The following is a 14,819-nucleotide window of genomic DNA, read 5'->3' as shown; positions in this document are numbered from 1 at the left end:
GTGTGAATGCCTTGGGCTGAGGATTCTTCCCACCCAAGTCCATCACTAGAAGTCATCTGGTGTCCATAAAAACCTTCAAAAATCAAGAGTGAATCAAAAAAACCACCAGGAGTGTCCCATTTCCAGTCGCTGGGGTTCTGGTGGTCCCCTGTCTCAGGGCTGCTGGAGATCCCATGGACACTGGGGATCCCCTTTCTCCAGGGTCCTGCTTAGGGATTCTGGAGGATTTTGGGGGGCCCCTCTCCAGCCTGCCCCCAGTCCAACCACTTGGGGCTCCCCCCTTTTCCCACCACCCTGTCCTGGTTTAGGGCAAATTTGGGAGAAAATCTCCAAAAGATTTTCCTCTAGAAAGCAGATTCAAGCAGCTCCTCCCCCAACTGGATCGAGAAAATATTTCCATGGAGAAAAGAGGAAAAACCTGTTTATTTTACAGGCAAAGCATTCACCAGCACAGAAAATGAACATTATTAAAAAATAAAACCTCTTGCCGCTCCAAAAGAGAGGACAAACTCAGAAGGTCCCTCAGTGGGCTGTAGCTCAGCTCACTCAGTCTCTTATCAGTCTGTTATCGGTCCCTCCAGCACTGGAACTGCCACAGCCCAGGCTCGGCCAGGTGGGCCACAGGTGGGAGCTGCCGGTGTTGTTCTGGGTGTTCAGTCCAGAGCAGGTTTAAACAGCTCCAAAGAAAATCCACAGTCCAGGGAACTTCTCTGCCTCAGAGAGCTAAAAACTAACTAAAAACAAAGGAGAGCTCTGTCCTGCTGTCTGTCTGTCAGCAGACAAGTGATACCTTAGGTTTTAAATTTTTCCATTCTGTTTTGGTGTGCAGCTTTTAGCTTTATATTAAGCGTTACTGGGATCGTTTCACAGGGTGGTGAAGACAAAACAATCCTGTTCTAGCTGGAGACTCAAGGACAATCTCTTCAAACTTCAGGCCCAAAGCATAAACAATGTGAAAAGAGGAGAGCAGGCATGCAAGCAAGGAAGATGTAACTTCATAATTTGAAACTATTAATTGAGCAGTTAACTTCTATATGCAGATGGACTAAAACTTGTTTAAATGTGAGATCTCATGACCAAGACCTCTTTTGCTCCCATCTTGGAGCCATCCAGGCAGAGCCACAGCTGTGGCTCCTCTGCTGCCAGGGTGTGGCCTTTAAAGGCACTTCAATAAAAATCAACTTTATTCCTCTTAACTCCGTCTGGCCTCTGTTCCAGCTCCTTAAGTCATCACAACAGTGCAGGAGCCAGAATGTGGAGGAGTGAGTGCAGTGTATGAAAACAAACTACTGCTCTTCCACCTCCCCTTCGGTCTCATAACCGGCCTGAAAGGTGCAGAACTCATTTCTGGGCTAAACAGACCGATGGGGTACGCGCATCATGAAGTCACCCCAGGACACGCCCCTGACAGGGTCAGGGGGTCCCGTCCCTGCCTCATCTCCGGGCTGCCGGGGGTCCCCCAGCTCCGATATCGCCCCTTCCCCTCTCCCCGCCCCGGGGGTCCCCCGTTCCACAGCCCCGGCTCTCACGGGGATCCCCAAAACCAATGTCCCGCCCCGTCGGTACCGGGCCATCCCCATGTGGACCACCCCGGACCCTCCTGAGGGGCGATCGCGGCTCCTCTGCCCCCGAAAAAGCTCCTCTTGGGGAGCCCGGGGATATCCGGGGCTCGAGTCCGGGATCTGCCGGCTCCGAACACTCTCCAAAAAATCCTCCCGGAGACCCCTGGCTGGAGCCGGGGCGAGCTCGGCCTCCGCCCTCCCCTGCGGCTCGGGGCTGGGGGCGATGCTCCCGGGGCAGGGGGTGCTGCAGGCTCGGCGTGCGGGCGCTGCGAGCGCCGCGATTCTCCCGCTCCTCCTCTCCCTCCTCTTCCTCCCGCATTTCCTCCGCTCCCAGCCCGGACCCCCGTTTCCCACCGCTCTGCCCCGCGGCCCCGCAGCACCGGCTGCTGGCTGGGGGAGCCCCCGATCGGCCCCAGGGCTGGGCAGGGGCTCGGGGACCCCCCCGGGCGGATCCGTCCCCCGGCCCGAGCCCCAAATTCCGCCCCGGGGCCGCCGGGCTCTGCGGGCCCGCCTAGCAACTGGTGAGTCATCGGAGAGAAAGGCTCTGGTTGGCTGGAATTGGTTAGTGCCTCTTCTGATTGGCTGGAATTTTGAAAGGAGCTGCGCCCTGCGGGTGTCCCCGGGAGCTGCAGAGTCCGGGCTGGAGCCTTTTCCTATTTCTTTCTCTCTGAGAACATTTCTGATTTCTTTCTCTCCCTCACTCCTTTCCATTTCTTGTTCAGTACAATCCAAGTTCGAGCAGATCCACAGGTTGCGTTCCCATGATCTCATTTGCACCTTCACTCAGTTGTGAGACGGTGGGAGAGCCCCCCCAGCCCCGAGCACCCTCAGCGGTGAGAGGGACACAGAGCCCCTGGTCCCCAGCCCTGCACAGGCATTGCCTGAGGCCAGAAGGATGGAGACCCCTCGAGATCCCCCAGGGTGAGGGGACAGAGACCCCCGAGCATCCCCTGGGCTGAGAGGGACAGAGACTGCCCCGAGCACCCCCTGGCACAGGGTGAGAGGGAGGGAGACCCCCCAGGCATTCCCTGGGGTGAGAATGATGGAGACCCCCTGGGGAATGGCCTGGGGAGACAGGGACAGGGACAACCCCTCCAGCCCTTCCCAAGCATTCCCAGGGAATGAGGTCCAGAGACCCCTCGAGCATCCACTGGGCGCTGTGTTATAAATGAGAAGCTTGACTTGTCCAATATTCAAGCAGCAATCAATTTATTAATTAAAATGGTAAAGTACGAGCAATACAGCGCTGGGTACAGCGAGGGAAGTTTTCCCTCCATCTGCACACCGATAGTTGAGGCTTACAGGTATTTATAGGGATACTCATCAGCTTTCCCAGCAGTTTCTATTTCCAATTTTTACATCACAATTCTATACCTATTGTGATTTAGTTTTTCTCAGGATGTATCCCAGAAAGGAGTATCCCCAGATGGTGGGGGTCCAGCTTGCGAAAGAAGGAAGAAATCTCCCAGATGGTAAGGTCCAGCTCTCCAGATGTGGGTCCACCTTTTAATTGCAAGGACTATAAATCTCATAACAGTGATGTCCAGCTTCCCTTGGTCGAAACTATAAATCCTTGAGTTGATGTTCATCTTCCTTTCTCATGCTGCTTTTCACTGTTTTGTTAAGGAGAGAGATAAGCATGTTTCCTTTATATATATTCTAAAGCTATAGTTCCAAACATCCTTACTACAAGCAATATTCTAAAATTATACTTCAAAAGGTTATTGCAAAACTCTATAAGGCTTAACTACAAGCAGAAAGTTCCTGTCAAAAAGCAACATCCTTAACGCTTTAATTCAAATGCTCCTGAATCAACTTAAGACTTATCAAGGTTAATTAAGAAAAAAGGATAGGTTCAAAGGCCTTCTTCCATGCTTTACGTTCCTCAGTAATTATTAGAATTTGTCTTTATAACTGTCCCATGGTCGGTTTCCACACATATTACAATCACAAATACACACGTTGCCTGTATGTACCTGACACAAAACACAGCTTTGTATGTCACAGGGGGGCACAGGGACGGCTCCTGTGAGAAGCTGCTGGAAGCTTCCACCGTGTCTGGCACAGCCAATTCCTGGTGGCTTCACAGATGGACCTGCTGCTGGCAAAGGCTGGGCCAGTTACAAATGGTGGCAATGTCTCTGTGATAACAGATTTAAAAAGAAATCAAAATAGAGATTGTGGCGCAGTTTAAACTCCAGTCAGAGGAGAGCAGAGGGAGAACATGTGAGAAGAACAACTCTGCACACATCCAGGTCAGTGCAGATGGAGGGGCAGGAGGTGCTCCAGGCCCTGGAGACCCAGGCACCCTGCAGGAGAGCCATGGAGAGAGGGGCCCTGCTCCCAGGCTGCAGCAGCCTGTCCCTGGAGGAATGCACCCCCTGGAAGAGTGACCCATGCTGCAGCAGTTTGGGAAGGACTGTTGTCCCTGGCATGGACTCACACTGCAGCAGTTTGCAGAGGGCTGCTGCCCCTGAAATGGACTCACATGGGAGAGGCTCCTGCAGAACTGTCTCCCTTGGGAGGGACCCACGGTGCAGCAGGGGAACCACTCCTCTCCCTGAGCAGGGGCAGAAGCCATGGGTGATGAACTGACCATAACCCCCATTCCCTGTCTCCCTGCACTGCTGGGGTAGGAGGCAGAGCTGGAAGGAGGGAGGTGAGGGGCTTATTTTATTTTCCCTATTCCTGCTCTGACTTTGTTAGTAATAAATGAATTTCACATCTCTAAGCTAAGCCTGTTTTTCCCAGGACAGTATTTGATGAGTGATCTCACCCAGTCCTTATCTCAACCCATGAACCCTTTATTAAATTTTCTTTGTCCAGCTGCAGAGGGGAGTGAGTGAGCAGCCCACATGGATGCCTGGCATTTGGCCTGGGTCAACCCACAACACCTTGGTACCACAGGGTCACAATGGACCCTTGGTTCTATGGGGTCTCATTGGTTCCATCAGGCCCTGCAGGGACACTTAATTCAACAAGGCCCCAAAGTTTCACAGTGGTCTCCAGGACTCCATGATGCCCTGCAATGCCAAAATGGACCTTTGGATCCATGGGGGCCCACAGTGTCACAATGGGCTCTTTTGGTTCCACAGCTTCACAATGGCCCCTCGGTTCCATGTGTCCTGCACTGTTCCATGAATCCTTAGTTCCATGGGGTCCTCTAGGATCACAATGGTCTCCTTGGTTTCATGGTGCCACAGTTGCCATAATTTCCATGGCATCACAACTGGCCTTGGATCCCAAGAGGCCCCAGAGTGTGACAATGGCCCCTTGCTTCCATGACGCCCTGTAGTGTCACAATGGTGTCCATGATTCCATCAGGCCCTGCAGTGTCACCATGGACAGTTGGTTCAATGACACTCCACAAAGTCACCATGGCCCCTTGGATCCACAGAGCTCCACTGTGTCACTGTGGTCCCTTTGCTTTCAAGGCTCAGAACTGGCAGAATGACTCGTTGGTTCCATCAGGTCTTGAAGTTTCAAAATGGTCTCCATGGTGTCATGAGTACCCCCTGTGTCACAAGAGACTCTTGGTTCCCTGAAGTTCTCCAGTGTCACAATGGGCCCCTGGTTCCATGAGGTTTGGTCGAGTCCCAATTGACTCCTTGGTTCCATGAAGCCCTGCTGTGTCACAATGCCCATGGTTCCATGAGTTTCCATGGGGTCACCACGGTCTCCTTGGACCCCCAGTATCACCATGGTCTCCTTGGTACCATCCAGGCCTTGTAACAAGAGACAGGGAGCCATTTTGTGCCTTAGATGAAAGGCTGCAGAACTCATGGTTGTGAGGCTGTGTCACTGATTAGAAACAAAACCCACCTGAATCTGAACACCAAATATCATCTCAAGTAGCTTCAATCCAAGCCTCGACAGAGGTAGAAAATACAAACAGAGATTCCACAGTAAATCAAAAACAGGGACCATATTTTGAATGCAGTCAAAATGCCTTCAAGTGCATTCAAATGCACTCGCTATGATGGGGAGGTGATAATCCCCTATTCCAAGAGTGAATTTAAGAAGGGCTGACTATTGAAGAAACTACAGACAACCACAGTATAAGAAAAGAAGGTGGCATAGGTAATTCTGCGATAGGGAGCCCAGAAAGCAAGAGCAGATGAAGCAGTGCAGTTCCCACCAAGAAGATCACGTTCACATGCTGTGGGCAGCAACCCCATCAGGCCGTGTCACCATCCACTGGTGCAAGGGGGGTCATGATGGTTCGTTTCACTGATCTCAGGGTGCAAAGACACACAGCAGGGTGTTGTGGTGTGCTGTAATGTCCCATTTTGGCCTTCCAGGTCATTCCCCCAGGTGTGCCTTGCCTCTCTCCCTTCCCCCTTGCCCCCATGCTGAGTGAGTCCTGTCAATCAGGCTTAACATTCCAGCAAGGCGTCGTGTGGTTGGTCAAGTTCAAAGGATGCCCCTATGCCCAGAGGTCATTGGCCTTTCTGGGTGTCATCTTCCCCTGAGACCTTGCCCCTCTCACCTGGTTGGTGGCTCACCTGTACCTCCCTTCCCCCTGTCCCTGAGCTTAAAAGGTGAATGAGACCATGCGGTCTGGGTTCTGTTGGAGCAGTTGCTCACGTTCAGACCTCTGTAACCATGGAATAAACCTCTGGACATTAAACCGTCCAGCAGAATCCTCTCCTTTTTCTCTTCCCCATCGCCTGAAGCTATTCCTCCTGAGGTAAACGGAGTTCCTAACAAGCCTGGACTTGTGCCCAGCTGCAACCACCAGCAAGCCAAGGTATCTCTGGGGTGATACACCGCAGTTGCTGCCTTTGGCCCGGCAGCGAGGGTCAGACTGGCCTAGGCACAATCTAACTGGTAATATTGGGAGCATTTTTCCAATAGCAGGGGACTTTCAGTATTAACCAAAACAAATGCACCTTTTATTGAGTGCCCACAGCAGATGCAGCAGAAGGATTAGAATGGGGAGAAAGGATAGAGAGACAGAGAAAAGGAGGGGGGGAATAGCTGCCAACAGAGAGATGAAATCCTCATGGTCTGGCCAATAGATCCATCTGGTCACGTCGGGGAGAATCTCAAAATCTTTGGTTAAATCACGGCTCTTTTATAATCTACCGCCAGGAGGAGAGCAGGACAGCACATGGAGGGAACAGTGGAGAATAAATCCATTGGGAACAGGTACAGACAGTCCAGTTCTGAACAGCACAAACCGGTGCCAGCAGTGAGCGGGGCCCGTTGTTTACGGACTGGTTCCTATGGGAAACCTCCTGCTTCCCATGGCAGACATCCCGCTCTAGTCAGGCCAGCACCCCTGGGTTAGAATTTGAAGGGACTCAGTCTCAGTCCTTGGGGAGGGCTTTAATCTCCGTCCTTAACGGCAGCTGTGAGGCAGATGAGGGATCTCTGGACTGTCTCTTACAGACTGACATCGCAAAACATAAGAATAATTATTCATCTCCCCTTAAAAGAAAATTACCTGAACTAATAAAATTATTTTTCTTATTTAAAGTATTATTATTCCATATTTGTATTACCAAATTTGAATGTTTATATTAGAAAATCATACCATTTTAGGAAGCAAAAAATTTATTGGTCATTGGTTCTAAGTAACACGATTCCCTTCATTAATTTACTGCCCAGTGCGGCTCTTGATTTCTCCTTTATGCTTATTAGTCCCATTTTAAATCCTTTTGTCATCATTTTTATCATTTTCACAGACAGGGTAAAAAAGGCCACTTTGGGGTCCATGGAGACATTTCTGGGGCACATTTGGGGCAGTTCTGGGTCTGGAGAGGGAATTCAGAGAGAACTTGATGGTTTGGAGGAACCTTGCAAGAGCCGGGTGGGCACTTGGAGGGGCACTCAGGGATTCCAAGGGACGGTTCGGGGTCCGGAGCAGCACCCGGGGGTCCAGGGTGGCCCTTGGAGGTCAGGGAGGGGAATTTGGGGCCCTTCGGGGTCCGGGCGGGCCCTTGGGAGGCTCTGACTGGGATCTCTGGGACGCGAAGGTTTATGGGAGTTGTAGGCGACGGTCTAAAACGGTTAAACAGGGCAGAGCATCACGGGAGTTTGAGGCGCAGCTGAAATGGCTCTCAGTCGGGCGCGGGGCATGACGAGAGATGAAGTCCCGGCTGGAACAGCGCTGGACATGCGCCGCGAAGCATGATGGGAGCCGTAGTCCCGGAAGTGGCTCCAACGCTTTGTTTGGGAGTCCGGGAAGGCTCTCGGGGGAGACTCCTGCGTCCAAGCCACGACTTGAGATCCTCGGGGGAACGTAAGCAGTTCGAGAGAACTTGCGGGGAGTTCCAGGACCTCTAACAAGGCTCTTAAGGGCACGGGGCATGGCAGGAATTTTAGGCGCAAGACTGTGTTCTGAGGGGCTCTGGGGCCGCGGGGGAGGAGATGAGATGAATTCCCAGAAGTGGCTGTACCCGGCATCTGTAAGGTTGGGAGAACTCAGGGGATCCGGGGACGCTTTTAGGGGGTTCCGAATGGGCGCTGAGGGGGCACTGAGGGATCCTGGAGGGTCTGGGGGACACTTAAGGGACAAAGGTGGGGTGGATCCCGGGGTTCTGTGGAGCGCGGGGCATGACGGGGGTTGTAGTCCCGGCTCCAATGGGGCTCAATGAGGCCGCGGGGCATGACGGGAGTTGTGGCTACGGTAGGCACCGTCCCCGAGTCTCCGATCTCTGGCACTGATTGGCTTCGGGCGGCGATAGGCGGGAGTCTCGGCAAATGGGATGCGGCAGAGGGGGGAACAGCCCATTCAACCTCTCCAGTCCCTCCCAGTACAGCCCAGTTCACCCCGATTACAGCCCAGTTCATCCCAAGTAGAACCCTGTTCAACCCCAGTGCCCCTCCAATCCCTCCCAGTACAGCCCAGTCCCTCCCAATACATCTGAGTTTATACCCAGTCCCTCCAAACTCCCTCCAGTGTAGTCCACAGGCTGCGCAAGTGTCCCCAGTCCTCCCTGATATGGCCCCAGTGTCACTCTCAGTATGTCCCAGTGTCTCCCACAGCATTCCCAGTATGTCCCCAGTCCTCCCCAGTGTCACTCCCATTATGTCCCAGTCCTCCCAGTCTGTTCCAGGACAGTTTCATTTCTCACGTTGGCCGTGGCAGCCAAACCCAGCAGTGGGGTCAGTGCAGTGCCCATGGCCACAGCCCCTTGCAGGGGCCCAGTGCAGCTTGGGCTGATGATCCACCCTCACAGCTGGCCCAGGGCAGCTCTGCAGTGGCTTTGGTGGCACCTGGGGCTGGCACACACCTGAGCAGTGTGTCTGTTTGCAGTGGGGAAACTCAGCAGTTTGAGATGGCTGCAAAAAGTACAAAAAGGGAAAACCCCTCTGAGGCTGAGTGCAGCCAGCTCTGCAAGCACAGCAGGGCCCAGGGCAGTGAGGACAGACAGGATGGGGCTGGGCAATGTGGAGCAAGGTTGTCCACACTGGGTCAGAGCTCCAGGCACAGCTTCTGTGAGCAGGCCGGAGCTGCTGAGGAGAGACCCTGGGTCAATATCAATCACAGAATGCTGCAATCATCTCTGCTCTAAAGAGAAATTTAATAAAAGACACCCTTTAAAATGGGAATGTGTGTTTTATTACTGCTCTTTGAAATCTTTCTCCGTAACTGGACTAGGACAATTTTAAAGACCCCCTCAGGGCTTTGTTGTTGTTTACATCAGACTCAGTCCTTGAGAGTGTCTTCAAAAAACTTCTCAAGAACTCGAAGTTAAATTTAGACTCCAAATTTTCTTGGAGTTTTAATGGCTCCCACTGAGGGACACGACTGGGAAAGTGTCCTCAAGTGCTCAGGTAGAGCAGAACACTGGAGGCAGTGATGACAGCTGGGGACAAACAAGGCAAAGGTGTCTCTGGTGCTGAGCAAACCTGGATGTGTTTCAGGAATGCAAAGGGCCAAGGCCTGAGCCCCAGCCCCTGGCCAGGCAGATCCTGTCCCTCCCTCCTTGCTCAGGGCTCTTCCCGGGATGGGCACTGGCATGTGGGGATGTGCAATGGCAAGGGCAGGAGCATGGGGCGGCCCCTGCCAGGCTGCTGAGCAGGCACAAGGAGACAATGAGGCCCCAGGCCTGCAAGGGTCACTTGTCTCCTGCTCCTGCCTCAGGCCCAGGCCCAGCAGCCATGGCCAAAGTGCTGCCCAAGTTGGCTCTGGCAGGGCTGTCTTGCAGCTGCTGCCCATCCCTGTGCCCTGTGCAGCCCAGGCTGTCCCACGGTGTCCCTGCCCTGCGCCTCTGTCCCTGCAGGCTGTCGGCATCCCCCGGCTGCCCCACCTGGCTGGGCCCTTCCTTTGCTGACAGCTCTGCCTCCTGCCTGCCTCTGCCTGCCCACACAGAGCCTGGGGCTGATACCAAAAGGGTTCATTCCATGTTTACCCTGCCTGTGAACTTTTACCACAGGAACAAGGCATGCAGAGGCTGCTTTCCCAGCAGGAATGCTTGGAAGAGAAGATGAAGACATGTGGCTCAGGAGTGCAGGGACAGAGAAAACAAGGACTGAATCTGGGAACTTGGGGTGGGTTTTATGAAAATGGGTAAATTGTAATTCACATTTGGTGACTGTATAGAAGCAACACACTGGTAGAATTACATGTCCATGTGAGGTTGGGAGTTATCCCTCGCTAGAGCTCTGGCCTGAATAAATGACACCCTCTGAAACAGCAAATTCATGTACAGGTACAAAGCAGCTCTGTGCTCAGTGGAGTGGAGACTGAGGACAGCAGAGGAGACCTGGGAGGGACTGAAGGGAGGTTTCAGAGATGGTGGATCCTTTTGGCATAATAGAGAACAGCTAGAGGAAGAAAGAATTAAGGCAAAGGGCAGATAGGGAAAACAGACAGGACCCAAAGAGAAAGGAATTTCCCTGCCAGGGCAGGGCTGTGGTGCAGCATGTCCCCCAGAAGGAGCCTTTGTGTGGGCAGGCAGAGGCAGGCAGTCATGTCCCTCAGTGGGAGCCATTAAAACCTCAAGAAAATTTGGAGTCAAATTTAACTTTGTGTTCTTGAGAAGTTTTTTCAAGACACTTTCAAGGACTGAGTCTGATGTAAACAACAGCAAAGCCCTGAGAGAGTCATTAAAGTTCTTCTAGTCCAGTTACAGAGAAAGATTTCAAAGAGCAGTAATAAAATATACATTCCTATTTTTATTGGGAATATATTTTATTCCCAAGTCTTTTATTAAATTTCTGTTAAGACTACATTTGATTGCAGCATTCTGTGATTGATATTGACCCAGGGTCTCTCCTCAGCAGCTCCGGCCTGCTCACAGAAGCTGTGCCTGGAGCTCTGACCCAGTGTGGACAACCTTGCTCCACATTGCCCAGCCCCATCCTGTCTGTCCTCACTGCCCTGGGCCCTGCTGTGCTTGCAGAGCTGGCTGCACTCAGCCTCAGAGGGGTTTTCCCTTTTTGTACTTTTTGCAGCCATCTCAAACTGCTGAGTTTCCCCACTGCAAACAGACACACTGCTCAGGTGTGTGCCAGCCCCAGGTGCCACCAAAGCCACTGCAGAGCTGCCCTGGGCCAGCTGTGAGGGTGGATCATCAGCCCAAGCTGCACTGGGCCACTGCAAGGGGCTGTGGCCATGGGCACTGCACTGACCCCACTGCTGGGTTTGGCTGCCACGGCCAACGTGAGAAATGAAACTGTCCTTGGAAACACTGGGGAGGACTGGGACATAATGGGAGTGACACTGGGGAGGACTGGGGACATACTGGGAATGCTGTGGGAGACACTGGGACATACTGAGAGTGACACTGGGGCCATATCAGGGAGGACTGGGGACACTTGCGCAGCCTGTGGACTACACTGGAGGGAGTTTGGAGGGACTGGGTATAAACTCAGATGTATTGGGAGGGACTGGGCTGTACTGGGAGGGATTGGAGGGGCACTGGGGTTGAACAGGGTTCTACTTGGGATGAACTGGGCTGTAATCGGGGGTGAACTGGGCTGTACTGGGAGGGACTGGAGAGGTTGAATGGGCTGTTCCCCCTCTGCCGCATCCCATTTGCCGAGACTCCCGCCCATCGCCGCCCGAAGCCAATCAGTGCCAGAGATCGGAGACTAGGGGACGGTGCCTACCGTAGCCACAACTCCCGTCATGCCCCGCGGCCTCATTGAGCCCCATTGGAGCCGGGACTACAACCCCCGTCATGCCCCGCACTCTAACCCCGGGATCCTCCACCCCTTTGTCGCTTAAGTGTCCCCCAGACCCTCCAGGATCCCTCAGTGCCCCCTCAGCGCCCATTCAGGTCCCCCAAAAGCGTCCCCGGACCCCCTGAGCGCTCCCAACCCCACAGATGCCCGGTACAGCCACTTCTGGAAATTCATCTCCTCTCATCCCCACGGCCCCAGAGCCCCTCAGAACACAGTCCCACGCCCAAAACTCCTGCCGTGCCCCGCGCCCTAAAGAGCCCTCTTAGAGCGCCCCGAGTTCCCGGCGAGTTCTCTCGAACCGTTTACGTTCCCCCGAGGATCTCAAGTCGTGGCTCGGATGCAGAAGTGTCCGCCAAGAGCCTTCCCGGACCCCCAAACAAAGCGTTGGAGCCACTTCCGGGACTGCGGCTCCCATCATGCTCCGCGGCACATGCCCAGTTCTGTTTTAGCCGGGACTTCATCTCCCGTCATGCCCCGCACCTCCACCGACGTCTATTGCAGCTGCGCCTTTAACTCCCGTGATGCTCCGCGGCTCCGTTAAACTGCATTAGACCCGCGCCTACAACTCCCATCACCGTTCGCGCCCCAGAGAGCCCCATCAGAGCCCTTCAAGGGCCCGCCCGGACCCCGAAGGGCCCCAAATTCCCCTCCCTGGCCTCCAAGCGCCCCCCTGGACCCCTAAGTGCTGCCCCGAACCCCGAACTGGAATCCCTGATTGCCCCACCAAGTGCCCACCCGGCTCCCCCAAGTGTCCTCCAGACCCTCAAATTCTCTCTGAATTCCCTCTCCAGACCCAAAACTGCCCTAAATGTGCCCCAGAAATGTCTCCACGGACCGCAAAGTGGCCCCTTTTATCCTGTCTTGGAAAATTATAAAAAAGATAACAAAAGGATTTTAAATAGGACAGATTAGACTAAAGAAGTAGAAATCAATAGCCACACTGGTCAATGAATTAATGTTGGGAATTGTGTTACTTAGAACTAATGACCAATAAATTTTTTGCTTGCTAAAAAGGTATGGATTTTTAAATACAAATATTAAAATTTTGTGATACAAATATAGACTAATACTATCATAAATAATGAAAATAATTATCATTTTCCTAATTCCGTAAATTTTATTTTTAAGGGGAAATGCACATTTCTTTTTATGTTTAGGGATGTCCGTCTGTAAGAGACGGTCCAGAGATCCCTCATCTGCCTCACAGCCGCCATCAAGGATGGAGATTAAAGCCCTCCCCAAGGACTGAGACTGAGACCCTTCAAATTCTAACCCAGGGGTGCTGGCCTGACTAGAGCGGGATGTCTGCCATGGGAAGCAGGATGTTTCCCATAGGAACCAGTCCAGAAACAACGGGCCCCGCTCACTGCTAGCACCGGTTTGTGCTGTTCAGAACTGGACTGTCTGTACCTGTTCCCAATGGATTTATTCTCCACTGTTCCCTCCATGTGCTGTCCTGCTCCCCTCCTGGCGGTAGATTATAAAAGAGCCCTGAGTTAACCAAAGATTTTGAGATTCTCCCCGACGTGACCAGACGGATCTATTGGCCGGACCACGAGGATTTCATCTCTTTGTTGGCAGCTATTCCCCCCCTCCTTTTCCCTGTCTCTCTGTCCTTTATCTCCTTTCTGATCCTTCTGCTGCATCTGCTGTGGGCACTCAATAAAAGGTGCATTTGTTTTGGTTAATACTGAAAGTGTCCTGCAGTGTGTCTTTGCACCCTGAGATCAGTGAAACGAACCATCGTGACCCCCCTTGTACCAGGGGATCGTGGCATGGCCTGATGGGGTTGCTGCCCACAGCGTGTGAACGTGATCTTCTTGGAGGGAACTGCACTGGTTCATCTGCTCTTGCTTTCTGGGCTCCCTATCGCAGAATCACCTGTGCCACCTGCGTTTCTTATATTGTGGTTCTCTCTAGTTCCTTCAATAGTCAGCCCTTCTTAAGTTCACTCTTGGAACAGGGGATTATCACCTCCCCATCATAGTGAGTGCATTTGAATGCACTTGAAGGCATTTTGACTGCATTCAAAATATGGTCCCTGTTTTTGATTTACTGTGGAATCTCTGTTTGTATTTTCTACCTCTGTCAAGGCTGGGATTGAAGGTACTCGACATGATATTTGATGTTCAGATTCAGGTGGGTTTTGTTTCTAATCAGTGACACAGGCTCACAACCATGAGTTCTGCAGCCTTTCATCTAAGGCACAAAATGGCTCCCTGTCTCTTGTTACAAGGCCTGGATGGTACCAAGGAGACCATGGTGATACTGGGGATCCAAGGAGACCGTGGTGACCCCATGGAAACTCATGGAACCATGGGCATTGTGACACAGCAGGGCTTCATGGAACCAAGGAGTCAGCTGGGACTCTACCAAACCTCATGGAACCAGGGGCCCATTGTGACACTGGAGAACTTCAGGGAACCAAGAGTCTCTTGTGACACAGGGGGTACTCATTAAACCATAGAGACCATTTTGGAACTTCAAGGCCTGGTGGAACCAAAGGGTCGTTCTGGCAGTTCTGAGCCTTGGAACCAAGGAGACCACAGTGACACAGTGGGGCTCTGTGGAACCAAGGGGCCATGGTGACTTTGTGGAGTGTCATTGAACCAACTGTCCATGGGGGCACTGCAGGGCCTGATGGAATCATGGACACCATTGTGACACTACAGGGCATCATGGAAGCAAGGGGCCATTGTCACACTCTGGGGCCTCTTGGGATCCAAGGGCAGTTGTGATACCATGGAAATTATGGCAACTGTGGCACCATGAAACCAAGGAGACCATTGTGACCCTACAGGACCCCATGGAACTAAGGATTCATGGAACAGTGCAGGACACATGGAACCGAGGGGCCATTGTGAAGTTGTAGGACCAAAAGAGCCCATGGTGACACTCTGGGCCCTGTGGATCCAAAGGTCCATTTTGACCTTGCAGGGCATCATGGAATCCTGGAGACCACTGTGAAACTTTGGGGCCTTGTTGAATTAAGTGGAACCAATGAGACCCCATAGAGCCAAGGGTCCATTGTGACCCTGTGGTACCAAGGTGTTGTGGGTTGACCCAGGCCAAATGCCAGGCATCCATGTGGGCTGCTCACTCACTCCCCTCTGCAAC

At 52.7% G+C, this 14,819-nt stretch overlaps 1 pseudogene; it reads right to left on the bottom strand.

Annotated features, from left to right (window-relative positions):
• Positions 1-14,819, bottom strand: part of LOC134433332 (zinc finger protein 271-like) — a 52,653-nt pseudogene that overhangs the window by 11,373 nt on the left and 26,461 nt on the right.

This window comes from Melospiza melodia, unplaced genomic scaffold (assembly GCF_035770615.1).
Source record: "Melospiza melodia melodia isolate bMelMel2 unplaced genomic scaffold, bMelMel2.pri scaffold_18, whole genome shotgun sequence".
NCBI lineage: Eukaryota > Metazoa > Chordata > Aves > Passeriformes > Passerellidae > Melospiza > Melospiza melodia.
This window is presented reverse-complemented; position numbering and strand designations above follow the sequence as displayed.